At 43.8% G+C, this 17,949-nt stretch overlaps 1 long non-coding RNA gene across 8 annotated transcripts in view; it reads right to left on the minus strand.

The window, feature by feature from the left end:
- LOC137218209 (uncharacterized) overlaps nucleotides 1–17,949 on the minus strand; it is a 977,125-nt gene that overhangs the window by 241,860 nt on the left and 717,316 nt on the right. Inside the window, exon 4 of one of the 8 annotated variants that reach the window (XR_010940523.1) lies at nucleotides 8,394–8,417. The exons of the other annotated variants lie outside the window; for them this stretch is intronic. This is a non-coding gene — a long non-coding RNA (uncharacterized lncRNA). Of the gene's footprint in view, nucleotides 1–8,393; nucleotides 8,418–17,949 lie in introns of those variants that run through there. 8 annotated transcript variants of the gene reach the window in all.

The following is a 17,949-nucleotide window of genomic DNA, read 5'->3' on the forward strand; positions in this document are numbered from 1 at the left end:
TATGCGTTTTTTCCTGAATATATTCAGGAAAAAACGCATATGCACTTTTTGGCCAACCAAGCAAACTTGCAAAGGAAATCTGCACTACAATGAAGTCTCACTTCCCCCCGGTCAAGAGGGTCATCTGAAAAAAGTGTAAAATCCAGAAAGGCAGGACAGGCCATGGAAAACTGGGAGCCTTGTTATGCTGATGGGCGGGATGTAAATTACCAAGAGACACTCGGGAGAAGTGTATGGTGTTTCCTGAAACATCTAAAAAACAAAGCAACAGAGCCTAGGGCACCTCCACTTATGGTCCTATAGCTTAGGGAAATTAAAATCAAAAAGACACAGCCACCCCAAAGTTTGGGACGCCTCTGTTTACAAGAACCTCATTTACCATACAAGTTCAATGTAACAGAAAGTTAAAAAATGGATAAAGAACTTGTGGTACGTATGTACAATGCAGTATCACTCAGCAATGAAATCTATGTCATCAGGCCCGTAGCAGCATAATGAGTGGATTCAGGTACGATGATTCTAACTGAAATAAGTCACACAGAAAAAGAAACATCATAAGATATCACTAATACATGGAATGTAAACTTGGCTACACAGGAACTGAATTCCAAAACAGAACAGGGTCTCAAATTTAGAAAACCACCTTATGCTTGCTTAAGGGTAAAGGTGAGTTGGGGTGCTGCATAAAACCAGAGATTGAAATGAGCACAGATAAAGTTCCTTAAGCCAAATATGGAATAGACAAGAGCTACTCCTTCCTCAACGAAATGGACTCAACACCGCATATTAAACGCCTAAGAATGTACCTGACTAGTAAGTATCTTAAAACCTATGGATTGCTATGTCTCCAAAAGAGAATCAAGCGTGTGTACAGGGGCATAAACGCAGCAGTGATAGGATTGGAGAGGTTTGGTGAGCAAATGAATACCCTTGGAAGTCATATTGCATGGTTCCCATTCCACGGGTCTCAACTCTCCAGGTTTAAGGTATTCTTCCTTCAGCTAAAACATGCATGTGGAACCCAGAGTATGATCAACCGTGTGAACGGGAGACGTGTTCAAATATGTCTCAGATTTCCTCCCCTGGTACTCGGGTGCAACATTCCAGACGCTTTACTAACACTCTCCCGACTTGGAGAGTCAGCGCCTTTAACCTCCTGTTTGGCGAGTTGGCAATTTCTGCGGTAGATGAACAGGAATAGGGAGAACCAATGAGAGACTAGCTGGAGGTGTCTGGACGGGCAAATTTAACTCTCATTTCCCACCAGGAAGTGGAAATAACCAAAGGCTCAGCGTGCCATGCCGGAACCAGATTAGGGCCTGAAGCCATCCTGCGGTGTTGCGGCCAGCTCACAAGAAAGCGAGTTGAAGAAAGGAGCTCAGGGGCACTGTAATTCACAAACCTGCAGAGTTATAAATGACAGCTATCGTCCAAAAATATACTGAAGTAAGGCTGCCAAGAGGACTTGAAAGCGGGGCAGAATTGCAGGAAACCGATTTCAGGAGGTAGACTGGAATTGCATTGAAAGCATAGGAAAAGAGGCAGAACGTCCACAATGATGCACTTGGCCAAAAAGGGCGTATGCGTTTTTTCCTGAATATATTCAGGAAAAAACGCATACGCCCTTTTTGGCCAACCAAGCAAGCTTGCAAAGGAAATCTGCACTACAATGAAGTCTAACTTCCCCCCCGTCAAAAGGGCCATCTGAAAAAAGTGTAAAATCCAGAAAGGCAGGACAGGCCATGGAGAACTGGGAGCCTTGTTATGCTGATGGGCGGGATGTAAATTGCCAACAGACACTCGGGAGAAGTGTATGGTGTTTCCTGAAACATCGAAAAAACAAAGCAACAGAGCCTAGGGCACTTCCACTTATGGTCCTATAGCTTAGGGAAATTAAAATCAAAAAGACACAGCCACCCCAAAGTTTGGGACGCCTCTGTTTACAAGAACCTCGTTTACAGTACAAGGTCAACATCACAGAAAGTGAAAAATGGATAAAGAACTTGTGGTACTTACGTACAATGCAGTATCACTCAGCAATGAAATCTATGTCATCAGGCCCGTAGCAGCATAATGAGTGGATTCAGGTACGATGATTCTAACTGAAATAAGTCACACAGAAAAAGAAACATCATAAGATATCACTAATACACGGAATGTAAACTTGGCTACACAGGAACTGAATTCCAAAACAGAACAGGGTCTCAAATTTAGAAAACCAACCTATGCTTGCTTAAGGGGAAAGGTGAGTTGGGGTGCTGCATAAAACCATAGATTGAAATGAGCACAGATAAAGTTCCTTAAGCCAAATATGGAATAGACAAGAGCTACTCCTTGCTCAACGAAATGGACTCAACACCGCATATTAAACGCCTAAGAATGTACCTGACTACTAAATATCTTAAAACCTATGGATTGCTATGTCTCCAAAAGAGAATCAAGCGTGTGTACAGGGGCATAAACGCAGCAGTGATAGGATTGGAGAGGTTCGGTGAGCAAATGAAGACCCTTGGAAGTCATATTGCATGGTACCCATTCCACGGGTCTCAACTCTCCAGGTTTAAGGTATTCTTCCTTCAGCTAAAACATGCATGTGGAACCCAGAGTATGATCAACGGTGTGAACGGGAGACGTGTTCAAATATGTCTCAGTTTTCCTCCCCTGGTACTCGGGTGCAACATTCCAGACGCTTTACTAACACTCTCCCCACTTGGAGAGTCAGCACCTTTAACCTCCTGTTTGGCGAGTTTGCAATTTCTGCGGAAGATGAACAGAAATAGGGAGAACCAATGAGAGACTAGCTGGAGGTGTCTGGACGGGCAAATTTAACTCTCATTTCCCACCAGGAAGTGGAAATAACCAAAGGCTCAGCGTGCCGTGCCGGAACCAGATTAGGGCCTGAAGCCATCCTGCGGTGTTGCGGCCAGCTCAAAAGAAAGCGAGTTGAAGAAAGGAGCTCAGGGGCACTGTAATTCACAAACCTGCAGAGTTATAAATGACAGCTATCGTCCAAAAATATACTGAAGTAAGGCTGCCAAGAGGACTTGAAAGCGGGGCAGAATTGCAGGAAACTGATTTCAGGAGGTAGACTGGAATTGCATTGAAAGCATAGGAAAAGAGGCAGAATGTCCACAATGATGCACTTGGCCAAAAAGGGCGTATGCGTTTTTTCCTGAATATATTCAGGAAAAAACGCATACGCCCTTTTTGGCCAACAAAGCAAACTTGCAAAGGAAATCTGCACTACAATGAAGTCTCACTTCCCCCGGTCAAAAGGGCCATCTGAAAAAAGTGTAAAATCCAGAAAGGCAGGAAACGCCATGGAGAACTGGGAGCCTTTTTATGCTGATGGGCGGGATGTAAATTGCCAACAGACACTCGGGAGAAGTGTATGGTGTTTCCTGAAACATCGAAAAAACAAAGCAACAGAGCCTAGGGCACTTCCACTTATGGTCCTATAGCTTAGGGAAATTAAAATCAAAAAGACACAGCCACCCCAAAGTTTGGGACGCCACTGTTTACAAGAACCTCGTTTACAGTACAAGTTCAACATCGCAGAAAGTGAAAAATGGATAAAGAAGTTGTGGTATTTACTTACAAAGCAATATCACTCAGCAATGAAATCTATGTCATCAGGCCCTTAGCAGCACAATGAGTGGATTCAGGTATGATGATTCTAACTGAAATAAGTCACACAGAAAAAGAAACATCATAAGATATCAGTAATACACGGAATGTAAACTTGGCTACACAGGAACTGAATTCCAAAACAGAACAGGGTCTCAAATTTAGAAAACCAACTTATGCTTGCTTAAGGGGAAAGGTGAGTTGGGGTGCTGCATAAAACCAGAGATTGAAATGAGCACAGATAAAGTTCCTTAAGCCAAATATGGAATAGACAAGAGCTACTCCTTGCTCAACGAAATGGACCCAACACCGCATATTAAACGCCTAAGAATGTACCTGACTAGTAAGTATCTTAAAACCTATGGATTGCTATGTCTCCGAAAGAGAATCAAGCATGTGTACAGGGACATAAACGCAGCAGTGATAGGATTGGAGAGGTTCGGTGAGCAAATGAAGACCCTTTGAAGTCATATTGCATGGTACCCATTCCACGGGTTTCAACTACCCAGGTTTAAGGTATTCTTCCTTCAGCTAAAACATGCATGTGGAACCTAGAGTATGATCAACCATGTGATTGGGAGACGTGTTCAAATATGTCTCAGTTTTCATACCCTGGTACTCGGGTGCAACATTCCAGACGCTTTACTAACACGCTCCCGACTTGGAGGGTCAGTCCCTTTAACCTCCTGTTTGGCCCAGTTTGCAATTTCTGCGGAAGATGAACAGGAATAGCGAGAACCAATGAGAGACTAGCTGGAGGTGTCTGGACGGGCAAATTTAACTCTCATTTCCCACCAGGAAGAGGAAATAACGAAAGGCTCAGCGTGCCGTGCCGGAACCAGATTAGGGCCTGAAGCCATCCTGCGGTGTTGCGGCCAGCTCACAAGAAAGCGAGTTGAAGAAAGGAGCTCAGGGGCACTGTAGTTCACAAACCTGCAGAGTTATAAATGACAGCTATCGTCCAAAAATATACTGAAGTAAGGCTGCCAAGAGGACTTGAAAGCGGGGCAGAATTGCAGGAAACCGATTTCAGGAGGTAGACTGGAATTGCATTGAAAGCATAGGAAAAGAGGCAGAACGTCCACAATGATGCACTTGGCCAAAAAGTGCGTATGCGTTTTTTCCTGAATATATTCAGGAAAAAACGCATACGCCCTTTTTGGTCAACCAAGCAAGCTTGCAAAGGAAATCTGCACTACAATGAAGTCTCACTTCCCCCCGGTCAAAAGGGCCATCTGAAAAAAGTGTAAAATCCAGAAAGGCAGGACAGGCCATGGAGAACTGGGAGCCTTGTTATGCTGATGGGCGGGATGTAAATTGCCAACAGACACTCGGGAGAAGTGTATGGTGTTTCCTGAAACATAGAAAAAACAAAGCAACAGAGCCTAGGGCACTTCCACTTATGGTCCTATAGCTTAGGGAAATTAAAATCAAAAAGACACAGCCACCCCAAAGTTTCGGACGCCTGTGTTTCCAAGAACCTCGTTTACAGTACAAGTTCAACATCGCAGAAAGTGAAAAATGGATAAAGAAGGTGTGGTATTTACTTACAAAGCAATATCACTCAGCAATGAAATCTATGTCATCAGGCCCTTAGCAGCACAATGAGTGGATTCAGGTATGATGATTCTAACTGAAATAAGTCACACAGAAAAAGAAACATCATAAGATATCACTAATACACGGAATGTAAACTTGGCTACACAGGAACTGAATTCCAAAACAGAACAGGGTCTCAAATTTAGAAAACCAACTTATGCTTGCTTAAGGGGAAAGGTGAGTTGGGGTGCTGCATAAAACCAGAGATTGAAATGAGCACAGATAAAGTTCCTTAAGCCAAATATGGAATAGACAAGAGCTACTCCTTGCTCAACGAAATGGACTCAACACCGCATATTAAACGCCTAAGAATGTACCTGACTACTAAGTATCTTAAAACCTATGGATTGCTATGTCTCCAAAAGAGAATCAAGCGTGTGTACAGGGGCATAAACGCAGCAGTGATAGGATTGGAGAGGTTCGGTGAGCAAATGAAGACCCTTGGAAGTCATATTGCATGGTACCCATTCCACGGGTCTCAACTCTCCAGGTTTAAGGTATTCTTCCTTCAGCTAAAACATGCATGTGGAACCCAGAGTATGATCAACGGTGTGAACGGGAGACGTGTTCAAATATGTCTCAGTTTTCCTCCCCTGGTACTCGGGTGCAACATTCCAGACACTTTACTAACACTCTCCCCACTTGGAGAGTCAGCACCTTTAACCTCCTGTTTGGCGAGTTTGCAATTTCTGCGGAAGATGAACAGAAATAGGGAGAACCAATGAGAGACTAGCTGGAGGTGTCTGGACGGGCAAATTTAACTCTCATTTCCCACCAGGAAGTGGAAATAACCAAAGGCTCAGCGTGCCGTGCCGGAACCAGATTAGGGCCTGAAGCCATCCTGCGGTGTTGCGGCCAGCTCAAAAGAAAGCGAGTTGAAGAAAGGAGCTCAGGGGCACTGTAATTCACAAACCTGCAGAGTTATAAATGACAGCTATCGTCCAAAAATATACTGAAGTAAGGCTGCCAAGAGGACTTGAAAGCGGGACAGAATTGCAGGAAACTGATTTCAGGAGGTAGACTGGAATTGCATTGAAAGCATAGGAAAAGAGGCAGAATGTCCACAATGATGCACTTGGCCAAAAAGGGCGTATGCGTTTTTTCCTGAATATATTCAGGAAAAAACGCATACACCCTTTTTGGCCAACCAAGCAAACTTGCAAAGGAAATCTGCACTACAATGAAGTCTCACTTCCCCCTGGTCAAAAGGGCCATCTGATAAAAGTGTAAAATCCAGAAAGGCAGGAAACGCCATGGAGAACTGGGAGCCTTTTTATGCTGATGGGCGGGATGTAAATTGCCAACAGACACTCGGGAGAAGTGTATGGTGTTTCCTGAAACATCGAAAAAACAAAGCAACAGAGCCTAGGGCACTTCCACTTATGGTCCTATAGCTTAGGGAAATTAAAATCAAAAAGACACAGCCACCCCAAAGTTTGGGACGCCACTGTTTACAAGAACCTCGTTTACAGTACAAGTTCAACATCGCAGAAAGTGAAAAATGGATAAAGAAGTTGTGGTATTTACTTACAAAGCAATATCACTCAGCAATGAAATCTATGTCATCAGGCCCTTAGCAGCACAATGAGTGGATTCAGGTATGATGATTCTAACTGAAATAAGTCACACAGAAAAAGAAACATCATAAGATATCAGTAATACACGGAATGTAAACTTGGCTACACAGGAACTGAATTCCAAAACAGAACAGGGTCTCAAATTTAGAAAACCAACTTATGCTTGCTTAAGGGGAAAGGTGAGTTGGGGTGCTGCATAAAACCATAGATTGAAATGAGCACAGATAAAGTTCCTTAAGCCAAATATGGAATAGACAAGAGCTACTCCTTGCTCAACGAAATGGACCCAACACCGCATATTAAACGCCTAAGAATGTACCTGACTAGTAAGTATCTTAAAACCTATGGATTGCTATGTCTCCAATAGAGAATCAAGCGTGTGTACAGGGGCATAAACGCAGCAGTGATAGGATTGGAGAGGTTCGGTGAGCAAATGAAGACCCTTTGAAGTCATATTGCATGGTACCCATTCCACAGGTTTCAACTACCCACGTTTAAGGTATTCTTCCTTCAGCTAAAACATGCATGTGGAACCCAGAGTATGATCAACCGTGTGAACGGGAGACGTGTACAAATAGGTCTCAGTTTTCCTACCCTGGTACTCGTGTGCAACATTCCAGACGATTACTAACACTCTCCCGACTTGGAGAGTCAGTCCCTTTAACCTCCTGTATGGCCCAGTTTGCAATTTCTGCCGAGGATGAACAGGAATAGCGAGAACCAATGAGAGACTAGCTGGAGGTGTCTGGACGGGCAAATTTAACTCTCATTTACCACCAGGAAGAGGAAATAACCAAAGGCTCAGCGTGCCGTGCCGGAACCAGATTATGACCTGAAGCCATCCTGCGGTGTTGCAGCCAGCTCAAAAGAAAGCGAGCTGAAGAAAGGAGCTCAGGGGCACTGTAATTCACAAACCTGCAGAGTTATAAATGACAGCTATCGTCCAAAAATATACTGAAGTAAGGCTGCCAAGAGGACTTGAAAGCGGGGCAGAATTGCAGGAAACCGATTTCAGGAGGTAGACTGGAATTGCATTGAAAGCATAGGAAAAGAGGCAGAACCTCCACAATGATGCACTTGGCCAAAAAGGGCTTATGCGTTTTTTCCTGAATATATTCAGGAAAAAACGCATACGCCCTTTTTGGCAAACCAAGCAAGCTTGCAAAGGAAATCTGCACTACAATGAAGTCTCACTTCCCCCCGGTCAAAGGGCCATCTGAAAAAAGTGTAAAATCCAGAAAGGCAGGACAGGCCATGGAGAACTGGGAGCCTTGTTATGCTGATGGGCGGGATGTAAATTGCCAACAGACACTCGGGAGAAGTGTATGGTGTTTCCTGAAACATCTAAAAAATAAAGCAACAGAGCCTAGGGCACTTCCACTTATGGTCCTATATCTTAGGGAAATTAAAATCAAAAAGACACAGCCACCCCAAAGTTTGGGATGCCTCTGTTTACAAGAACCTCGTTTACCGTACAAGTTCAATATCACAGAAAGTGAAAAATGGATAAAGAACTTGTGGTACTTACGTACAATGCAGTATCACTCAGCAATGAAATCTATGTCATCAGGCCCGTAGCAGCATAATGAGTGGATTCAGGTATGATGATTCTAACTGAAATAAGTCACACAGAAAAAGAAACATCATAAGATATCACTAATACACGGAATGTAAACTTGGCTACACAGGAACTGAATTCCAAAACAGAACAGGGTCTCAAATTTAGAAAACCAACTTATGCTTGCTTAAGGGGAAAGGTGAGTTGGGGTGCTGCATAAAACCAGAGATTGAAATGAGCACAGATAAAGTTCCTTAAGCCAAATATGGAATAGACAAGAGCTACTCCTTGCTCAACGAAATGGACTCAACACCCCATATTAAACGCCTAAGAATGTACCTGACTAGTAAGTATCTTAAAACCTATGGATTGCTATGTCTCCAAAAGAGAATCAAGCGTGTGTACAGGGGCATAAACGCAGCAGTGATAGGATTGGAGAGGTTCGGTGAGCAAATGAAGACCCTTTGAAGTCATATTGCATGGTACCCATTCCACGGGTCTCAACTCTCCAGGTTTAAGGTATTCTTCCTTCAGCTAAAACATGCATGTGGAACCCAGAGTATGATCAACCGTGTGAACGGGAGACGTGTTCAAATATGTCTCAGTTTTCCTACCCTGGTACTCGGGTGCAACATTCCAGACGCTTTACTAACACTCTCCCCACTTGGAGAGTCAGCGCCTTTAACCTCCTGTTTGGCCCAGTTTGCAATTTCTGCGGAAGATGAACAGGAATAGGGAGAACCAATGAGAGACTAGCTGGAGGTGTCTCAACGGGCAAATTTAACTCTCATTTCCAACCAGGAAGAGGAAATAACCAAAGGCTCAGCGTGCCGTGCCGGAACCAGATTAGGGCCTGAAGCCATCCTGCGGTGTTGCGGCCAGCTCAAAAGAAAGCGAGTTGAAGAAAGGAGCTCAGGGGCACTGTAATTCACAAACCTGCAGAGTTATAAATGACAGCTATCGTCCAAAAATATACTGAAGTAAGGCTGCCAAGAGGACTTGAAAGCGGGGCAGAATTGCAGGAAACCGATTTCAGGAGGTAGACTGGAATTGCATTGAAAGCATAGGAAAAGAGGCAGAACCTCCACAATGATGCACTTGGCCAAAAAGGGCGTATGCGTTTTTTCCTGAATATATTCAGGAAAAAACGCATACGCCCTTTTTGGCCAACCAAGCAAGCTTGCAAAGGAAATCTGCACTACAATGAAGTCTCACTTCCCCCCGGTCAAAAGGGCCATCTGAAAAAAGTGTAAAATCCAGAAAGGCAGGACAGGCCATGGAGAACTGGGAGCCTTGTTATGCTGATGGGTGGGATGTAAATTGCCAACAGACACTCGGGAGAAGTGTATGGTATTTCCTGAAACATCTAGAAAGCAAAGCAACAGAGCCTAGGGCACTTCCACTTATGGTCCTATAGCTTAGGGAAATTAAAATCAAAAAGACACAGCCACCCCAAAGTTTGGGATGCCTCTGTTTACAAGAACCTCGTTTACAGTACAAGTTCAACATCGCAGAAAGTGAAAAATGGATAAAGAAGTTGTGGTATTTACTTACAAAGCAATATCACTCAGCAATGAAATCTATGTCATCAGGCCCTTAGCAGCACAATGAGTTGATTCAGGTACGATGATTCTAACTGAAATAAGTCACACAGAAAAAGAAATATCATAAGATATCACTAATACACGGAATGTAAACTTGGCTACACAGGAACTGAATTACAGAACAGAACAGGGTCTCAAATTTAGAAAACCAACTTATGCTTGCTTAAGGGGAAAGGTGAGTTGGGGAGCTGCATAAAACCAGAGATTGAAATGAGCACAGATAAAGTTCCTTAAGCCAAATATGGAATAGACAAGAGCTACTCCTTGCTCAACGAAATGGACTCAACACCGCATATTAAACGCCTAAGAATGTACCTGACTAGTAAGTATCTTAAAACCTATGGATTGCTATGTCTCCGAAAGAGAATCAAGCATGTGTACAGGGGCATAAACGCAGCAGTGATAGGATTGGAGAGGTTCGGTGAGCAAACGAAGACCCTTTGAAGTCATATTGCATGGTAACCATTCCACGGGTCTCAACTCTCCAGGTTTAAGGTATTCTTCCTTCAGCTAAAACATGCATGTGGAACCCAGAGTATGATCAACCGTGTGAACGGGAGACGTGTTCAAATATGTCTCAGTTTTGGTCCCCTGGTACTCGGGTGCAACATTCCTGACGCTTTACTAACACTCTCCCCACTTGGAGAGTCAGCGCCTTTAACCTCCTTTTTGGCCCAGTTTGCAATTTCTGCGGAAGATGAACAGGAATAGTGAGAACCAATGAGAGACTAGCTGGAGGTGTCTCGACGGGCAAATTTAACTCTCATTTCCCACCAGGAAGAGGAAATAACCAAAGGCTCAGCGTGCCGTGCCGGAACCAGATTAGGGCCTGAAGCCATCCTGCGGTGTTGCGGCCAGGTCACAAGAAAGCGAGTTTAAGAAAGGAGCTCAGGGGCACTGTAATTCACAAACCTGCAGAGTTATAAATGACAGCTATCGTCCAAAAATATACTGAAGTAAGGCTGCCAAGAGGACTTGAAAGCGGGGCAGAATTGCAGGAAACTGATTTCAGGAGGTAGACTGGAATTGCATTGAAAGCATAGGAAAAGAGGCAGAACGTCCACAATGATGCACTTGGCCAAAAAGGGCGTATGCATTTTTTCCTGAATATATTCAGGAAAAAACGCATACGCCCTTTTTGTCCAACCAAGCAAGCTTGCAAAAGAAATCTGCACCACAATGAAGTCTCACTTCCCCCTGGTCAAAAGGGCCATCTGAATAACGTGTAAAATCCAGAAAGGCAGGACAAGCCATGGAGAACTGGGAGCCTTGTTATGCTGATGGGCGGGATGTAAATTGCCAACAGACACTCGGGAGAAGTGTATGGTATTTCCTGAAACATCTAAGAAACAAAGCAACAGAGCCTAGGGCACTTCCACTTATGGTCCTATAGCTTAGGGAAATTAAAATCAAAAAGACACAGCCACCCCAAAATTTGGGACGCCTCTGTTTACAAGAACCTCGTTTACAGTACAAGTTCAACATCGCAGAAAGTGAAAAATGGATAAAGAAGTTGTGGTATTTACTTACAAAGCAATATCACTCAGCAATGAAATCTATGTCATCAGGCCCTTAGCAGCACAATGAGTGGATTCAGGTATGATGATTCTAACTGAAATAAGTCACACAGAAAAAGAAACATCATAACATATCAGTAATACACGGAATGTAAACTTGGCTACACAGGAACTGAATTACAGAACAGAACAGGGTCTCAAATTTAGAAAACCAACTTATGTTTGCTTAAGGGGAAAGGTGAGTTGGGGTGCTGCATAAAACCAGAGATTGAAATGAGCACAGATAAAGTTCCTTAAGCCAAATATGGAATAGACAAGAGCTACTCCTTGCTCAACGAAATGGACTCAACACCGCATATTAAACGCCTAAGAATGTACCTGACTAGTAAGTATCTTAAAACCTATGGATTGCTATGTCTCCGAAAGAGAATCAAGCATGTGTACAGGGGCATAAATGCAGCAGTGATAGGATTGGAGAGGTTCGGTGAGCAAATGAAGACCCTTTGAAGTCATATTGCATGGTCCCCATTCCACGGGTTTCAACTACCCATGTTTAAGGTATTCTTCCTTCAACTAAAACATGCATGTGGAACCTAGAGTATGATCAACCATGTAATCGGGAGACGTGTTCAAATATGTCTCAGTTATCGTACCCTGGTACTCGGGTGCAACATTCCAGACGCTTTACTAACACTCTCCCGACTTGGAGAGTCAGTCCCTTTAACCTCCTGTTTGGCCCAGTTTGCAATTTCTGCGGAAGATGAACAGGAATAGCGAGAACCAATGAGAGACTAGCTGGAGGTGTCTTGACGGGCAAAATTAACTCTCATTTCCCACCAGGAAGAGGAAATAACCAAAGGCTCAGCGTGCAGTGCCAGAACCAGATTAGGACCTGAAGCCATCCTGCGGTGTTGCGGCCAGGTCACAAGAAAGCGAGTTGAAGAAAGGAGCTCAGGGGCACTGTAATTCACAAACCTGCAGAGTTATAAATGACAGCTATCGTCCAAAAATATACTGAAGTAAGGCTGCCAAGAGGACTTAAAAGCGGGGCAGAATTGCAGGAAACCGATTTCAGGAGGTAGACTGGAATTGCATTGAAAGCATAGGAAAAGAGGCAGAACGTCCACAATGATGCACTTGGCCAAAAAGGGCGTATGCGTTTTTTCCTGAATATATTCAGGAAAAAACGCATACGCCCTTTTTGGCCAACCAAGCAAGCTTGCAAAGGAAATCTGCACTACAATGAAGTCTCACTTCCCCCCGGTCAAAAGGGCCATCTGAAAAAAGTGTAAAATCCAGAAAGGCAGGACAGGCCATGGAGAACTGGGAGCCTTGTTATGCTGATGGGCGGGATGTAAATTGCCAACAGACACTCAGGAGAAGTGTATGGTATTTCCTGAAACATCTAAAAAACAAAGCAACAGAGCCTAGGGCACTTCCACTTATGATCCTATAGCTTAGGGAAATTAAAATCAAAAAGACACAGCCACCCCAAAGTTTGGGACGCCTCTGTTTACAAGAACCTCGTTTACAGTACAAGTTCAACATCGCAGAAAGTGAAAAATGGATAAAGAAGTTGTGGTATTTACTTACAAAGCAATATCACTCAGCAATGAAATCTATGTCATCAGGCCCTTAGCAGCACAATGAGTTGATTCAGGTATGATGATTCTAACTGAAATAAGTCACACAGAAAAAGAAATATCATAAGATATCAGTAATACACGGAATGTAAACTTGGCTACACAGGAACTGAATTACAGAACAGAACAGGGTCTCAAATTTAGAAAACCAACTTATGTTTGCTTAAGGGGAAAGGTGAGTTGGGGAGCTGCATAAAACCAGAGATTGAAATGAGCACAGATAAAGTTCCTTAAGCCAAATATGGAATAGACAAGAGCTACTCCTTGCTCAACGAAATGGACTCAACACCCCATATTAAACGCCTAAGAATGTACCTGACTAGTAAGTATCTTAAAACCTATGGATTGCTATGTCTCCGAAAGAGAATCAAGCATGTGTACAGGGGCATAAACGCAGCAGTGATAGGATTGGAGAGGTTCGGTGAGCAAACGAAGACCCTTTGAAGTCATATTGCATGGTTCCCATTCCACGGGTCTCAACTCTCTAGGTTTAAGGTATTCTTCCTTCAGCTAAAACATGCATGTGGAACCCAGAGTATGATCAACCATGTGAACGGGAGACGTATTCAAATATGTCTCAGTTTTCCTCCCCTGGTACTCGGGCGCAACATTCCGGATGCTTTAAAAACACTCTCCCCACTTGGAGAGTCAGCGCCTTTAACCTCCTGTTTGGCCCAGTTTGCAATTTCTGCGGAAGATGAACAGGAATAGCGAGAACCAATGAGAGACTAGCTGGAGGTGTTTGGACGGGCAAATTTAACTCTCATTTCCCACCAGGAAGAGGAAATAACCAAAGGCTCAGCGTGCCGTGCCGGAACCAGATTAGGGCCTGAAGCCATCCTGCGGTGTTGCGGCCAGCTCACAAGAAAGCGAGTTGAAGAAAGGAGCTCAGGGGCACTGTAATTCACAAACCTGCAGAGTTATAAATGACAGCTATCGTCCAAAAATATACTGAAGTAAGGCTGCCAAGAGGACTTGAAAGCGGGGCAGAATTGCAGGAAACCGATTTCAGGAGGTAGACTGGAATTGCATTGAAAGCATAGGAAAGAGGCAGAACGTCCACAATGATGCACTTGGCCAAAAAGGGCGTATGCGTTTTTTCCTGAATATATTCAGGAAAAAACGCATACGCCCTTTTTGGCCAACCAAGCAAACTTGCAAAGGAAATCTGCACTACAATGAAGTCTCAATTCCCCCTGGTCAAGAGGGCCATCTGAAAAAAGTGTAAAATCCAGAAAGGCAGGACAGGCCATGGAGAACTGGGAGCCTTGTTATGCTGATGGGCGGGATGTAAATTGCCAACAGACACTCGGGAGAAGTGTATGGTGTTTCCTGAAACATCGAAAAAACAAAGCAACAGAGCCTAGGGCACTTCCACTTATGGTCCTATAGCTTAGGGAAATGAAAATCAAAAAGACACAGCCACGGCAAAGTTTCGGACGCCTCTGTTTACAAGAACCTCGTTTACCGTACAAGTTCAATATCACAGAAACTGAAAAATGGATAAAGAACTTGTGGTACTTACGTACAATGCAGTATCACTCAGCAATGAAATCTATGTCATCAGGCCCGTAGCAGCATAATGAGTGGATTCAGGTACGATGATTCTAACTGAAATAAGTCACACAGAAAAAGAAACATCATAAGATATCACTAATACACGGAATGTAAACTTGGCTACACAGGAACTGAATTCCAAAACAGAACAGGGTCTCAAATTTAGAAAACCAACTTATGCTTGCTTAAGGGGAAAGGTGAGTTGGGGTGCTGCATAAAACCAGAGATTGAAATGAGCACAGATAAAGTTCCTTAAGCCAAATATGGAATAGACAAGAGCTACTCCTTGCTCAACGAAATGGACTCAACACCCCATATTAAACGCCTAAGAATGTACCTGACTAGTAAGTATCTTAAAACCTATGGATTGCTATGTCTCCAAAAGAGAATCAAGCGTGTGTACAGGGACATAAACGCAGCAGTGATAGGACTGGAGAGGTTTGGTGAGCAAATGAAGACCCTTTGAAGTCATATTGCATGGTACCCATTACACGGGTGTCAACTCTCCAGGTTTAAGGTATTCTTCCTTCAGCTAAAACATGCATGTGGAACCCAGAGTATGATCAACCGTGTGAACGGGAGACGTGTTCAAATATGTCTCAGTTTTCCTCCCCTGGTACTCGGGTGCAACATTCCAGACGCTTAACTAACACTCTCCCGACTTGGAGAGTCAGTCCCTTTAACCTCCTGTTTGGCCCAGTTTGCAATTTCTGCAGAAGATGAACAGGAATAGCGAGAACCAATGAGAGACTAGCTGGAGGTGTTTGGACGGGCAAATTTAACTCTCATTTCCCACCAGGAAGAGGAATTAACCAAATGCTCAGCGTGCCGTGCCGGAACCAGATTAGGGCCTGAAGCCATCCTGCGTTGTTACGGCCAGTTCACAAGAAAGCGAGTTGAAGAAAGGAGCTCAGGGGCACTGTAATTCACAAACCTGCAGAGTTATAAATGACAGCTATCGTCCAAAAATATACTGAAGTAAGGCTGCCAAGAGGACTTGAAAGCGGGGCAGAATTGCAGGAAACCGATTTCAGGAGGTAGACTGGAATTGCATTGAAAGCATAGGAAAAGAGGCAGAACGTCCACAATGATGCACTTGGCCAAAAAGGGCGTATGCGTTTTTTCCTGAATATATTCAGGAAAAAACGCATACGCCCTTTTTGGCCAACCAAGCAAGCTTGCAAAGGAAATCTGCACTACAATGAAGTCTCACTTCCCCCCCGTCAAAAGGGCCATCTGAAAAAAGTGTAAAATCCAGAAAGGCAGGACAGGCCATGGAGAACTGGGAGCCTTGTTATGCTGATGGGCGGGATGTAAATTGCCAACAGACACTCGGGAGAAGTGTATGGTGTTTCCTGAAACATCGAAAAAACAAAGCAACAGAGCCTAGGGCACTTCCACTTATGGTCCTATAGCTTAGGGAAATTAAAATCAAAAAGACACAGCCACCCCAAAGTTTGGGACGCCTCTGTTTACAAGAACCTCGTTTACAGTACAAGGTCAACATCACAGAAAGTGAAAAATGGATAAAGAACTTGTGGTACTTACGTACAATGCAGTATCACTCAGCAATGAAATCTATGTCATCAGGCCCGTAGCAGCATAATGAGTGGATTCAGGTACGATGATTCTAACTGAAATAAGTCACACAGAAAAAGAAACATCATAAGATATCACTAATACACGGAATGTAAACTTGGCTACACAGGAACTGAATTACAAAACAGAACAGGGTCTCAAATTTAGAAAACCAACTTATGCTTGCTTAAGGGGAAAGGTGAGTTGGGGTGCTGCATAAAACCATAGATTGAAATGAGCACAGATAAAGTTCCTTAAGCCAAATATGGAATAGACAAGAGCTACTCCTTGCTCAACGAAATGGACTCAACACCCCATATTAAACGCCTAAGAATGTACCTGACTACTAAGTATCTTAAAACCTATGGATTGCTATGTCTCCAAAAGAGAATCAAGCGTGTGTACAGGGGCATAAACGCAGCAGTGATAGGATTGGAGAGGTTCGGTGAGCAAATGAAGACCCTTGGAAGTCATATTGCATGGTACCCATTCCACGGGTCTCAACTCTCCAGGTTTAAGGTATTCTTCCTTCAGCTAAAACATGCATGTGGAACCCAGAGTATGATCAACGGTGTGAACGGGAGACGTGTTCAAATATGTCTCAGTTTTCCTCCCCTGGTACTCGGGTGCAACATTCCAGACGCTTTACTAACACTCTCCCCACTTGGAGAGTCAGCACCTTTAACCTCCTGTTTGGCGAGTTTGCAATTTCTGCGGAAGATGAACAGAAATAGGGAGAAGCAATGAGAGACTAGCTGGAGGTGTCTGGACGGGCAAATTTAACTCTCATTTCCCACCAGGAAGTGGAAATAACCAAAGGCTCAGCGTGCCGTGCCGGAACCAGATTAGGGCCTGAAGCCATCCTGCGGTGTTGCGGCCAGCTCAAAAGAAAGCGAGTTGAAGAAAGGAGCTCAGGGGCACTGTAATTCACAAACCTGCAGAGTTATAAATGACAGCTATCGTCCAAAAATATACTGAAGTAAGGCTGCCAAGAGGACTTGAAAGCGGGGCAGAATTGCAGGAAACCGATTTCAGGAGGTAGACTGGAATTGCATTGAAAGCATAGGAAAAGAGGCAGAACGTCCACAATGATGCACTTGGCCAAAAAGGGCGTATGCGTTTTTTCCTGAATATATTCAGGAAAAAACGCATACGCCCTTTTTGGCCAACCAAGCAAACTTGCAAAGGAAATCTGCACTACAATGAAGTCTCACTTCCCCCCGGTCAAAAGGGCCATCTGAAAAAAGTGTAAAATCCAGAAAGGCAGGACAGGCCATGGAGAACTGGGAGCCTTGTTATGCTGATGGGCGGGATGTAAATTGCCAACAGACACTCGGGAGAAGTGTATGGTGTTTCCTGAAACATCTAAAAAACAAAGCAACAGAGCCTAGGGCACTTCCACTTATGGTCCTATAGCTTAGGGAAATTAAAATCAAAAAGACACAGCCACCCCAAAGTTTGGGATGCCTCTGTTTACAAGAACCTCGTTTACAGTACAAGTTAAACATCGGAGAAAGTGAAAAATGGATAAAGAAGTTGTGGTATTTACTTACAAAGCAATATCACTCAGCAATGAAATCTATGTCATCAGGCCCTTAGCAGCACACTGAGTGGATTCAGGTACGATGATTCTAACTGAAATAAGTCACACAGAAAAAGAAACATCATAAGATATCACTAATACACGGA

This window comes from Pseudorca crassidens, unplaced genomic scaffold, assembly GCF_039906515.1.
Source record: "Pseudorca crassidens isolate mPseCra1 unplaced genomic scaffold, mPseCra1.hap1 Scaffold_46, whole genome shotgun sequence".
Taxonomy (NCBI): domain Eukaryota; kingdom Metazoa; phylum Chordata; class Mammalia; order Artiodactyla; family Delphinidae; genus Pseudorca; species Pseudorca crassidens.